This window comes from Paramormyrops kingsleyae, chromosome 18 (genome assembly GCF_048594095.1).
Source record: "Paramormyrops kingsleyae isolate MSU_618 chromosome 18, PKINGS_0.4, whole genome shotgun sequence".
NCBI lineage: Eukaryota > Metazoa > Chordata > Actinopteri > Osteoglossiformes > Mormyridae > Paramormyrops > Paramormyrops kingsleyae.
The window spans coordinates 22,433,638-22,447,244 of record NC_132814.1 but is presented as its reverse complement, the minus strand read 5'-3'; the positions used below and the strand labels follow the sequence as shown (position 1 = coordinate 22,447,244).

The 13,607-nt window shown below is 43.9% G+C and overlaps 1 protein-coding gene across 2 annotated transcripts in view; it reads right to left on the bottom strand.

Annotated features, from left to right (window-relative positions):
- Positions 1-10,600, bottom strand: part of ngfa (nerve growth factor a (beta polypeptide)) — a 29,122-nt gene extending 18,522 nt beyond the window's left edge. For both annotated transcript variants that reach the window (XM_072702415.1, XM_023834085.2), the window contains exon 1: positions 10,273-10,600. The gene's annotated coding sequence lies outside the window, so the exon portion shown is untranslated. The remainder of the gene's footprint in view (positions 1-10,272) is intronic.
- Between the last annotated feature and the right edge of the window lie 3,007 nt (positions 10,601-13,607).

Genomic DNA, 13,607 nt, shown 5'->3' with positions numbered 1-13,607 from the left:
TGAAATTATCCTGGAAACTCTGGGATTTGAACCAGCAACCGTCTGATCATGGGTACAGCATTTTAACACACTGAGCAGACCAATATGATGTAATATTATTATATGCTCTGTTATAGACTGGCATTCCATCCAGTGTGTACCCCATCCTTTTGCCCTATTTTGTGCCCTACCTCCTATGACCCTGACCAAGATGAATGGTTAGAACATGGATGGATTATTATTGTATATCCATCTTCCACACACTCTGGTCAGGCACACGCACAAAAGGGAATTTAGAGATACAGATTAGCTCAGCTGCATGCCTTTGGACTGCAGAAGAACACCAGAATAAGGCAAGGGGCGATAACAAGACAGTATAGGTAAGATTTGAACCCACAACCCTGAAGACATGAAGCATCAGTACTACCCACTTAGCATGTATTATTATCACCTTCTTATTTTAATTTGTGGACGTCTTGACGTCTAAAATGACTCATTAACCTTGCAAGCTTGTTACTCATTAGAACCCTTCCTGGTTTTGCCACACAAGTGCCGTCATTGGATAAGCGCTCTTTACCGTGTTTGATATTTTTAGCAAGACAAATGATTTTTTTTTTGTCACAAAGTCCGACGACTGCTGCACGATCACCGGTCTGCATCCCAACGATCTAGCGGTGAATGAGAATTTAACTCGTTGCCATGACATGCCGCGTCCAGGTAGCGAAGCAAAACGTAAGAACTGCGCTCCCATGAGACGCTCTGCACGGACATATCCACTCTGCTTCTACTCAGCGGAGCTGGGAGAGTCTTCAGAAAGCATTTATTTTTATCCTGCTCAAACTTTATTTGCAGCCGATTGAGAATGCTGGCAGGCTTTCAAAGACAGCAGCGCGTCGTATGAACAAGGAGGTTGATTAGCCCGATGCGGAACGCGCAACTGTCAGTCACGTATGCGGAGCGGTGCGGGAAGATTGTAGCTACGAGCCGCTTTGACAAACAAACACAGACTTGGCATGGATACCGAGCCAGCAGATGAATAATAGAAACGAATCTGCTGCTTTTTCAGCCTGGCTGCATGCGCATTGCTCTTTGGCTGCTGCGTTAAAATATGCACACGTGTGCAGTGCAAGTGAGAACAAAGCGGCCACCGGCTTTCTGCGTCGCTCTGTCCCGCCGCGTCCCTCCCTCTCTGCTTGGCAACTGTGTTTATGGCCGCCTGAGTAGCGAACATCTACGTGGCTCTGTTCAGCTTTAAGGAGAAGCTGTGACAGGCGGTATAAGCAAGGCGGTGAAAACGCACGTATATGTCTGACGCTGTGGTCGGTGTCGGTGGGAAAGGGGTGTGAAAGATGCTGAGTGTGGACCTAGAAATAATTTAAGGCAAACCAATAAAACTGCATTAAACGCCTGAATTATATCCATGTTTTTTTTTTTTTTTTAAGAAAACGTTGTGTCTGAGTTTTTCAAAATGAAACAGACGCATTTATGTCCCCCCTTCAGATCTGTTCCACATATGTTCTGCAGGTGTTTTTTTTTTTGTTTTTTTTTTGCTATGTGAATTGTGTTGTGTGTTCAGTAGCAAAACTTTTTTTCTCAGAATAAGGAGTGTGCTGTGTGCAGTATAGTGTACATTGTGTGTAGAGTATGGAGTGTGCAGTATGTACAGTTTGGAGTATGTTGAGTGCAGCGTATAAAGTCTGTTATCTGTTGAGTATGTAGTGTGCAGTATGGATTGTGCTCTGTGCAGCTCAGGGTACGTTACAGACAGCGTGCTCTGATCTGTGCACAAAGCACTCTGCAACTCATGTTAGCACCACGAATTTACGGCAGATGAAAATCTCAGCAGTTGGATACATTTTCTGCCCTTTGCATTATAAACAAGTGTTTAAAGCTACAACACGTTCTGAAGTCAGAACAGAGGTTTTGGGTGAAACATATTTACAGTGCATTAGTGAGGGCAGGTCCCAAGTCACACATAAGATCTGTGAGTGTAAAGGAGATTTCGGGACAGATTTCACAGCAAACTCATTAAGATACATTACTGCGTAGACATGGGAATTTTATATTGTAGAATTGTATATTTTAGATTTTTTATTTACTGAACATGTAATGGTAAATATGTGAGCATTTTAAAACCAGCAAGCTCCTACGCTGATCCATGATCAGATTTCCCAGCCCCAGTTCTAGAACTAAGCTATATAAATGGATGTTGGGTCTGTAAATGCTTAACACAAAACTAATGAACACTCAACCAATCCAAGAAGCCAAACCACTGATGTCTAAATTAAAATTCACTGGCACATCCAATCAGATTTGTGCGACAGGCATGCATTGGCACAAATTGTAGAGTGCACTGAGTGTTTGATCATAGCATTAATTAAAACCTATATTTAATATAGGGTCATGACTGAGCCAGCATGGTAAAAATTCTGTCACGGTGCAAGGAAGGTTGAGAAGCACTGCCCTAATGTCTGCCTTTGGTGTTGTGCTTTCAGAATGCCGTTAAAGTATTACCCATCACTACACTAGGAGACCACAGCTGCTGTTTTCCTGTCTACCCCACTAACAACTTTTCAGCCTGGGGACGATTAAGGAATGGAAACATTCAAAGTGTCCAATTTTCCTGATGTTCTCAGAATATTATTTCACTACTACAACTGCAACTATAATTAAAGCTCGTAATATGACAGCCAGTGTATGGTAGTGGGTGAGACTATAGCCTTACATGTCAGAGGTCATGTGTTCAAGGCTGTCCTGCACATTCCCAGTATGCGCATGTAACATATTCATCATGTAATATATCATTATAAAGGAATATTTTTCAGCAGTATTTGCATTAAAAGGATGTTCAGGTGATAGTGTTTTAGTGCTGTCAACGACAGAACCTTTAAAATGTAAAATGTGTCGGTAAGAACATTCTCTGCCGACTTTGAGAATACCTTCATTTAACGTTGACTGAAGTTCTGGGAATGTTCCCTGTTTTCTGGGTACTACAGTCATTGCATAATCACAGTTTCCAGGCATCAGAAACACAAGTGAAACTGTAGGCGAATAAGGGTGGAAATGAAGGTAATTTCCCTTTGAAAGTTTCCCAAGAACCGGGATATAGACCTGTGTGATTAATTAATCTTCTGTCTCCTTTTGGGCTGGTTATTATTCAGTAACATTTGAGTTACAGAAGTAAAACTGCTTGTCTCTGCGAGACTCCAGAGCACCTCCTTCCTGGGATCCCTCCCTTAGATCAGAAAAACGCCCTTTAAGTGGCACGGAATGAGATACAGGCCTGAGATTTCAGTGGAGCAAAGGAATCTTTAGGCTCAACCCAAACATCTTGTCCTTTTCCATTGTGTTTATAAGACTGTAATAAACAGCATTCTTATGATGAGCCTTTGCCTCTTGGAAAAATGGGCCCTCAGTATCTTTTTCTGCCAGACTTGAACTATTAAGTGGAGCACAGGAAGGAAGGTCTTTATGGCCGGCCCGTTTTGAAGCTAGCATACCTGCCTTTTTCCTCTGTGATCAGCGCAGGTGTTAATCACTGCTTCACATCTTTGTGGGGGCCCCCTGTTGGCCAAAAACAGTCACTACACTAAACATGAAATAAACACATTTATTATTTAGGAGATGCTGAAGCAGCATGTTCTGCTAACCAGCTAGCTAGCTACCATCTCCTGACTCTATATGCTAGCTATTTATTTAGCTTTTGAAATATTTGAGGTGTGGGGGGGGGGGGGGTGACTTTTTGAATGGGGTCCCAGAAACAGCAGTCTGCTCTCCCTGATCATATTGTTGGAGTTTCAGAGTCTTGCAGCAGCTTTTAGTTTGATGATTACCGGCTGACTCAGCTTCTGTGTCGAATGCCACTAAGCTTTACAAATCTGACTTAATGCTGTAGCCAGTAGTTTGGAGGATAAGCAGCGACGGACAGCGGTCAGCTGATAGGGCATTCAAATCTTCTACTACTTCTTGATTACTGTTCACATATATAAAAATTATAACATATGCAAATTAACAGGGACACAATAGAAAACACGAGGACTTCCTCTGTTCTCCAAAAAGTCGGCGATATCTTGTTGGGCCGCGACGTGAACACGGTTCCCTAACCTCTCCTCAGGGGCACCCAGTCACTCCATGTATTTGTGAAGATTGACCACCAGCTCACGTAACTCCTTAACTGGTTATCTGAGAGGTATTGATTAGCCATACAAGATGTGCTAGTGGTCAGGTCAAAAAATGTGTTGGTGTGTTGGATGGGGGCTGCAAACACTGGGGTGACTTAAGGAGAGGTTTTGAAATGGTGAAATGGTTTTGAAAGCTGACACATTTTGACAGATATAATATCAGAGTTTTACACCAACATGAAGATCATTTGAACGTCATTTTCTTTGCCTAAGGCTTTTTGCTGAATACTGTATATAGCCACTTTCAACACAGTTGGCCAAATGTTCTTGGCAGTGAAAAGAAGAGCACCATACTGGGGCATAACTATTAATGTAATACAGCAATGAAAAACGGAGGAGAACGAAAATCTAGAAGATAACCAGAGGAGAGGAAATCTGTGTGAATTATGGGTGGGGGGGGGGCATAGCCAACTGCCTGGCCCCCTAATAGTCGACACGCCAGAGACGAGTTGTCAGGGCTGATGTTCCCGTCGCCTCTTTAGAGCACTGCATGGGCAGCCGTTGACTCACGCTAGGAGGGGCGTTCCGCCTTTGATTCTGACAGTTTACGCAGCTGAATACAAAACATGTCTGCACAGCCCGGCAGAAAGTCACATGCCTGGATCCTTGCGAAGTTACGCACCTAAAACCTGCTTTTGACATCAACAAAAAGATGCTAGTTGTGTGAATCAGCTTCGCAGTGCCTATGTGGGGGAGATAAAGTCAGTGTTGCTAAGGAAAACGTGCCCTAATGCTGATTACCTAACAACCTTACCCAGAGTGCACTGCTTCCCGCCTCATCTAGCTGATTGATTTGAGGTGATTTATGCGACTCATTCAGGTTGGGTGGTTACCAGCCGGTTATCTTCATTCTTAGAATTATGACACTAGATCAGACTATTTAAGATTAGATTCAACATTATTTTTGTTGCACAAAGTACAAGTTCTCAAGCAATGAAACACAGTTTTGCATCTAACCTAAAAGTGCAAAACTGCCAAAAATGCAAGAAACAGCTGTACAGTACACAAGTGTGACAAATAAATTCTTTGTGGGTGTACATCTATACAGTGGTTCACACTGGTGGCCAAAATTGTGGAAACACCTAGCATTTTTGGCATTATGCTTTAAAAGATTCTACAGGAATATTGGCAGTAATGATTATAAACAGTCGAACAATGTACGATTAAATAAGTAACTGGAGCAACAGCTGAATAAAGTTCTGCAATCTCTAAAAACTGGAAGTGTTTCCATAGTTTTGGCCACGGATGTACATAGTATGCATGGTGTGTTATAAATAATGAGTATATACAGCATCTGTGTTTGCAGTCAAAAGAATGCAAGCGGCAACCAGGCTGCAATGGGACCATCCTGGCCATACAACGGTCCTGAGATCCGCTGGCATGTACACCGAAGCTCCGGAATCCTTTATCTGATCCACGAGCAACCCGCTGCCTCTCTGTATCCGAAGGGGTTCAGCTCTGATCAGATACTGCTTTAAAGTCAGCCAGACACATGCTGAGGAAACGGTTCCCTGATGTCACACGTGGAACTAACTATTCAACCTCTACCCTGGCTGCCTCACCGCTGACACAACAAACTCCACGCTGAAACCTCACCCTAAACACAAAAACCTACACAGTACCAAGCACAAGACGTAACTTTCATTGTATCTTCATTTTACAGCAGCTGGTGGCCTTAATGTTCATTCATGTTAGGCCTATCTTATATCGCAGTCATTGTTATTTTTCTTTGTTGTTTTAATCTTGTTTATTGTTTTCTTTATGTTTTTCCAGAATCCTGGAAGCAGGTGGAAAAGGCCGCGCATACCTCACGGCGCTTCTGAAGAGCTGCAGTCAAGCTGCACTTTCTCTTCGAGCTCATATTATCTAAGTGATCGCGTCCTTTGATACGATTTCATAAATCACACTTTGAACAAGGTTTAACATGCTCTTTTAAAAGCGTTTTAAAAATGTTCAGGAATATTAATCACCCCTTTCATTGCTGAGCTGGGGGAGGCGTTCCGCGCGCAATGTCTGTTATTATCGCTAATACTCATCTTATGACAAAAACATTTTTTATCCTTTCATGAGGCAAATCTCTCCAAGCGATGGGGAACACCTGCCGGGTTTTTAAATCAGCACTTGCAGCGCTACGAGTCGGAAAACACGAAACTGATGCCAGGTTATACCCATTTGTTGCTATGGCGGTTACAGGAGGCGAACGTATTTACATTAATATCGCGGACGCTTCTGTTCAATGCCACATACAAGCAGGGCGAGTGTGGGGTCAGACAGCAGAGTCAGCCGGCGTCCCCGGAGCACCTGGGATTAACAGCCTTGCTCGAGGGATCCAAAGTGGATATTGCACTGACAGCCACAGGATTTGAACCCATGACCTGCCGGACACAGGTCCACATAAATAAACTTACCAGCTTCCTTTTATATTCTAAGTCAGTAAGCTTCCTTTTCCTGTTGCAAGTTTATGTCTTAATAATAAGAATTATCTATTCATTAAAGCAGAGTTGTCGTCTTACTCTGGTCGGGTCCATTACTGCCAAACTTAGACAACATCAGAAGTGAAAGTTCAGCCTCTGGCACCATCTCAAACAGAGAAACCCACACAATAATGCACAGCTTCCCTCCAGAGTGAACGGCCCGGGTCAGATTCCCCAGCACCGAGGGGACTTATGACTGATCATCCTGTTCCCTGGCACAATGGGATACTGATATCTACAAGGAGTCAACGTGAGTGGAGGACCTGCGACCACTGTGGACCACCTCAGATGAAGAGCGTGAGGAACCATACAAGAACACCAGACTGTACAATAACAAAAGTCGGCAAATAGACAAACACCCTGCATACAATCAGTGGGGGTGTTTACTGCCACTAAACTGCGCATTCATGTGGGCCCCCTGAAGTTTAGGGGCCCCTGATGGCTGCAAACAGCTACTACACTAAAAATTAAACGCGTTCCTTACCTATGAGATGCAAAAGCAGCATGTTCTGCTAACCAGCTAGCTAGCTATGATCTTCTGATTCTATGTACTAACTATCTAAGTGACTTTTTGAGTGGTTCTGCCAGCAAACCTGCCACGACCAACACTGAAATTTAATCCAGTTTTTAGCTACAAAATGTTTGTAATTATTTAGGTATCCTGTGAAAACTAAAACAAAATGTGTTTTTTCCTGGTCATAAGGAAATGAAAATAGCTAAACATGGGGTTTTGGCTCTTGGCTTAACATAACAATAATTCCTTGCAGTAGTTTATCTGTGACCCGCCATGATCAGATGCAGCTTCTGCCACACGCGTTCTGAACATCAGCACTCGTCCTTGTGTGCTAAAAAAATTCTCAGAGGCATAAATGTAGCAGAAACACTGAAACGGCAACTGAGAAAACACATCTGTGATGCAACATATGGCTCAGTTGGGGCCAATAATGGATTATTAATCGGATAATATTATTATTCGGTTCCTTGGGAGATACTTTTACCGAAAATGACTTGTATACTTCATTCTTCTGCATTTTACCAGTTCATACAGCTGGATATCGTACTAACGCTATTCAAGGGAAGCATTTAGCTGAAGGGTAGAATCTGAAATTCAAATTCCCTAACCACAAAAACATGGCTCTCTATCCCCTGTTGGGGTGATTGTGGTGAATCTCCCTGGCTTCAGCACTTCTGCAGAGACTGACACAAACACGATGCAAGAGCCCAACATTCCACAATCCCATTACCCAACATTTTCTCCTATAGATTTATGGTAATGAACTGACACAAAACAAGAAGAACTTGGGGACAAGCAAAGGATCCCATAGGATGTAAATCCTGCAAAGGAGGGCCGTGTATAGCCAGGATGGGGTTCGTCCAGCCGGACACGTGTCTCACTAAGGCCCAGGTCAACAGCTGAAGCACACAGAATAGTTTTTAAACTGGAATTCACGGGAAGGCACGGTCAAGCTACGTCAAGGTTTTGTCGTGACAGACTTTTGGCACAAAGGTCCTCTTCCCGGCTACGAGGAAAGGAATGTTCCTGGCCACTCGCGAAGCAGCAGAGGAATTTAAAAAGACTCATTAAATGAACGTGGAATCTCTGCTTGCGTCGTGTCGTGTTCACACTTGCAGTTTGAGTGTATTTTTATTGCCAAAATATTTAGGGAACTTTAAAAAAAAACAGGCCAACTAAAAAGAAGAGAGAAGAGAGGTAGTAAATATCCAGTGCTATCAGTTTGCACATAAACCTTCTGTTCATTCATTATTATTTTTTGATTATTTGTTTGTTTGTTTTCTTACTGTCATGTTTCGTGATGTTCTGTTTGTGTACTTTTTAAATTTGTTTGCACTATGTTTACTTCTCCGCACTATGTGCACTCTCTTTGCACGTCTTTATTTCATGCTATATGTTTATTTCGTCTGCATTTTGTGTTTGTTGCTTCTGTGTGCCCCAGAATTCCCCCGGGACCAGTAAAGTTCATATTATCTTGTCTTATCTTAAATCTTCAGAAAGGTCATTACCTAACCCATAAACGCTTCTTATCAAAAAATCAAGTAATAAATAATGCAAATATAGTGATTGCCTTTCTGTTTAATTTTAATTTACTGTATTAATTCAGCGTTATTGTTTCTCTTATTTTAATTTAGCCTGAAATATCTTTTTTTATAAATGCACCTTTTGTCCTGTTCATCCAGCTTTCAGTAAAATACCCCAAAGCCTCTTGTTCACCTTTCATTCACCTGTGAAAATAGATTCCATTTCCCAAGATAACAACTGAAAATAAGTTTACATTTCAAGTCGAGCGTTAATTCACATTACATTCAGACAAATGTTTGGTCCTATAATTCCAACAGACCATGTCTCAATGGAATCAAATGTGGGAAAAATAGATATATATTTTTCTTCTTTTTTTAAAGGTATTATTCTGATGGGAGATACTTCCCTCCTTTCTCCTATACTGTCAGATGGTAGTAAAGGGGCTATTTGTATTATTTGCATTTGAGTCCGTGCATCCTTGAGTTTTCTGCACCCTCTGGGTAGCCTGGAGGGACCAGGGTACCTGGTAGGGCCCCCAACCCCGTCGAGGGATTCGAGGGGGACAGACGGCAAGCGGTCTCCCCTCACTGCCGGTGCCCCTGTAGACGATCAGAGGCCGCAGACAGACGACCAATGGTGGGGCGACACAGGTGATGCCGAACGCACGTTGGCATGGTGACCCACGAGTGGGCAGTTTGGATTGGACACTTTCATCATGCCTCCTGTGAGGCACAATTTTTCCGCCTCTCCGCCGGTGACGAGGGGGGCATCCCGAACGTCTTGAAACGGAGAAGAAATCACGTGTCCTAATCGTGAACATAATATAAATAACACCTCCCTTTCGTCAACAAACCATGGTGGCTTCCGGAATTCTGGAATGTGATTTTGGCGGTTTTTAAATTGCCTGAATGAGTTGTGGATGCCAGCCCCTGGAAGATCTCACATACAAAGTCACAGACATAGAAACACGCGCGCATTGGAGGGGCACACACATACTCCCCCCGCTGACCTGCGATGCCCGCGGTACGTGTAATTGGGATATTCCATACGGTGGCGTTTTGGGGGGTGTGGGGGGGTTGCGAGCGGGTAACGTGAGGAGGGGTGCAGGGTGCTTTGGAGCATAGCGGGGTGTAACCCGATGAGCCTGACCAGCCAGAGGGTGCTAGCCCCTCAAAGGTGGGGGTAGTGGGAGGGGGGGCAGAGGGCGGCTGCTTCCAATTGAAGTCTGAAGCCCCCCCCCAAACCAAGTGCACCCTTACCCTAGACCTGTAGCTCAGGAAACAGTCCAATTCACTGATTTCCCTGCTGGACATCTGCAGGTTGGGGCCATGTAAGTAGGGGGCATGATCAAGTTGGTCCAATCTGTTTGGTGCCAGCAGGATCTCTCTGTTCAGAACATTTTCACCTTTTTTGCATAAGCAAGTCCACTGATCACCCTTTCTTTGCTACTTCAGTGCTAAAGGAGCTCGCTGAGCTTTTCTCTCCTTGCTCCTCACGGACAGGTAGGGGAGAGCCTCTCTCTCTCTCTCTCTCTCACTCACTCTTCCTTCACGCAGGAGGACAGATTGAGAAGGTAGCAAGGAAATGTAAGGGTCCTTACCTTCCCTCCAGCCTCCCTGGCAAGTGCAAAATCTGTTCAGCAAAGGCACAGGATATTCCAGGATAGTCCACAGGATTAGCCCCCAAAAGCCAAGTCCCCAGCTCCTTCTGGTAGGTTTGGAAACAGCAAGTCCTCCACCATTCACTGCAGCCCAACTCCTACACTCTTTGGCAAATTGATTGTTCTGAAAGTTAGAGAGGTGGTGTCTGCCCGCCGTCTAGGCTGGGAGCCGGCAGGTCCTAGTGCCTGCCCTCCTCTGGCTCAGCGTGGCTTCAGGGAGTCCCGTTCACTTTTTCTTTTCCCTCGTGAAAAGGAGAAACCCAGGGTTACGAGGATTGCCCCCCTCAGCCGTGAATCATCACCATGTCCCGATCAGCGTGGCTGACCCGCCTGCCATGCTCCTGCTATCCCGGTTGCACTTCTCTCTTCCTCCTCCGCTCCTCACCCTCTTCCTCCTCTCATCCCGTCTCCGTGAGCCTCACGGGATCCGCTTCCATTTCCATTGCCTACACAAAGCACGCGTGGGCACCAGCAGCTATCCCACCCTATCACGGCGGGCAGGGTGTCGCTGCCTGGCCTGCCGTAGGTCTGACGGCACGTTCCGGAAGGACGCGCGGGGCAGAGACTGTGAATTAAAACAGGATCAGAGCTTAGGCCCTGAAATATGGTCTCGACTGGTGGCCTGATCCATCAGGAGTACACAACAGCAATAACATCTATCATTCTCAAGGAAAACAGCTGCAAAGACTTTACATTTATTTATTTTTAGAGATATTTTATTCATCTCCTTGGTTAAACTCTCCTATCCCATCATGCTTTCCATAGGACCCTAGACACAAATGCAGGTGAGAGCAAGCTTGGAGGTCACAGTGCAGAGTCAGGAACTCATCCAGCGTCCCAGAGCAACTGGGGGTTAATGGCCTTAATCAAGGGTTCAACTGTGCTATCAGTCTGCCGGCCCTGTGACCCAACCCAACAGCCTACTGATGATGACAGATTCATCTACAGATTTACACACCACCCTGTTTTTTAATTGTAATGTCACAGGTAATGTAGGAATCAATAAATGGAAACAGAGTGTAAAATAAACCTATTATGGCCTTTTTGTACGCTTTTTACTTTGGATTTAAAATTACTGTACAATTGGTGAAAACCCAGGAGTTCAACCTCAGGCGATCAGAGCTATAAAGTACATTTGTGGGGGAAAAAAAGCGCTTAATTTTAAGACCTAACAGCTGGGATTTCACACAGCGTAAATGTTTCACCGTAGACAGTGGGAGCTGGCTAATTAATTCAAGGAACAGACCATAGTCAGGAACCCATAAAGGAGGCACTTTTTCAGTGGAAATTATAAAACGCCTGGCACTAATAATTCAGGAACAGAAAGTTCTCCTAAACACCCCAACATATAGCTTTATGATCATCTACCTCTGCAAACAATGCGCGTGTTGTTACATGTCTTCCCGTCATCCTGTGGGGGATCTACAGCTTTTGCGTCTTGGCCAGGAGCTTTTTTAATCTGTCTGTTTACATATTCATTTACGCACGTTGCAAATGCAGCTTTTGAATTTCAAACCTTTGGGTTTGTTTACTGGTAGCTGTAAGCAGTTTGGGAATGAGGCACATCTGATGTGATTGGATGGGGTCTGTTCATGGTTGTGCGCATGCAGTGTGGGAGTAGGAGAATGAGGCTGTGCATCTCTGGACCAGAACCAAATTGCTGATGAGCTGATTTGAGTCTTCTGCTGTCTTGGAAACGCAGCTTTCATCACTTACCTTTTAGTTTGCCATGGAGCAGAGATCTAAGGTGGCCCGTTCTGAGGATACGTCCAAATTTTCTCCATCCTGGAGAATGTCATGCTCTGCACCTCTCTGGCAGAGCAGATGGGGCATCTAGGCCAGGAAAATCTCTGAGCCTTCATCTGAAATATTTTTGTTGTTTCCGTCTTGGTTGAGTTTATTGTCGTGATCACTAATGTTGTTTGGAGTTTCGTAGCTTTGCCCCTGTTAAATGTTTAATAGACAACCATAAAACCCAGAACAGAGGACCAGCTGGGATAGTAAACTTACCACTGAATGTTTGTGGGGGTGAACCTTCTGTTGTACCTTTAAACACATTTCCCAAATCCAGAGTTGGTTGTACCTTTTCAGGGCTCATAGGAAAAGCATAGCTTGGGAGACCCCCCTACCACGAAAACTACTGATCATTTCACTTCCTCCACAGCACAGGTAATAGCTAGAGCCCGGAATGTGTATAGTATTTACAACATGCATACATGTATACATACCAACACACACACACACATAATTGCGTGACTTTGACTGGGCCCCCTTGTGCCGACTGGGCCCTGTGCAGCTGCCTAATTTGCCTGTTGTTTGATCCGCCCCCCCAAATCATTCCATGGACTATGCAGCTGTATGACAGGGTAATACCATTCACCAAAGGTTGTTTACTGGGTAACAGCAAATAAATGTTATTAACGTATATTAGTAAAATTATATGTAAACCTGCCCCATAAAATATGCACAAGGTCTAAAGTAAAACCAGACATAAAGTCTCTCAGACTTTGCTTGGGTGTTTCTCGTAAAAATTTATAAAGGATTATTCCTTTCACTTATTTTATTTTATTTTGCTGCCTGGTATTGTTTTTATTGAAGATTTTCTCCCATAACTCTTGTTTACTCTTCTGTTCTCTGTCACAACATAGTTCACATGAAGTCAGTCATTCTGCTGCTTCAACGGAGTGATTTGTCTGGTGAACCGGAGTGAGCAAATCAAATTCACACTGGGATCCTGGGTAATGCTTCCTGGTGTTTTTTCTTTTCTTTTTTCCGATAGCCTGACAATGATTTGCACTTGTATGTTTACATTTTATTTATTAAACAGATGCTTTTACGTACGTTATTTTGAGAACTTCCCGGGAACAAAAGGGGGCTGCAAGCCTTGCTCAGGGACCCAATGGTGAAATCAGTCTGCTGGTCCTGGGATTTGAACCGGCAACCTTCTGATCACAGCCACAGTGTCTGACCCGCTGAGCCAAAAAAGTGTATTTACTCCCAAACAGCTACATTTATGCTACGTAATGGCAAGCCTAACGAAGCTGTGCGCTTGTGTAGACAATGTGTTCTGGACAACGTCAAAATCAGAATTGACTTTATTGGTCATGTACACCTACATGCACAACGGATTTGTCTTGGCAGTATTGGTGCATACATTCAACAGACGACACAGAACAGAAACATAAAAAATAAGAAAATTGAAGTTTTAAAATATACGAAATTGTGCAAGTTGGTATATACAAAAACATACAATATGTTCAGATGTGACCCAGCAG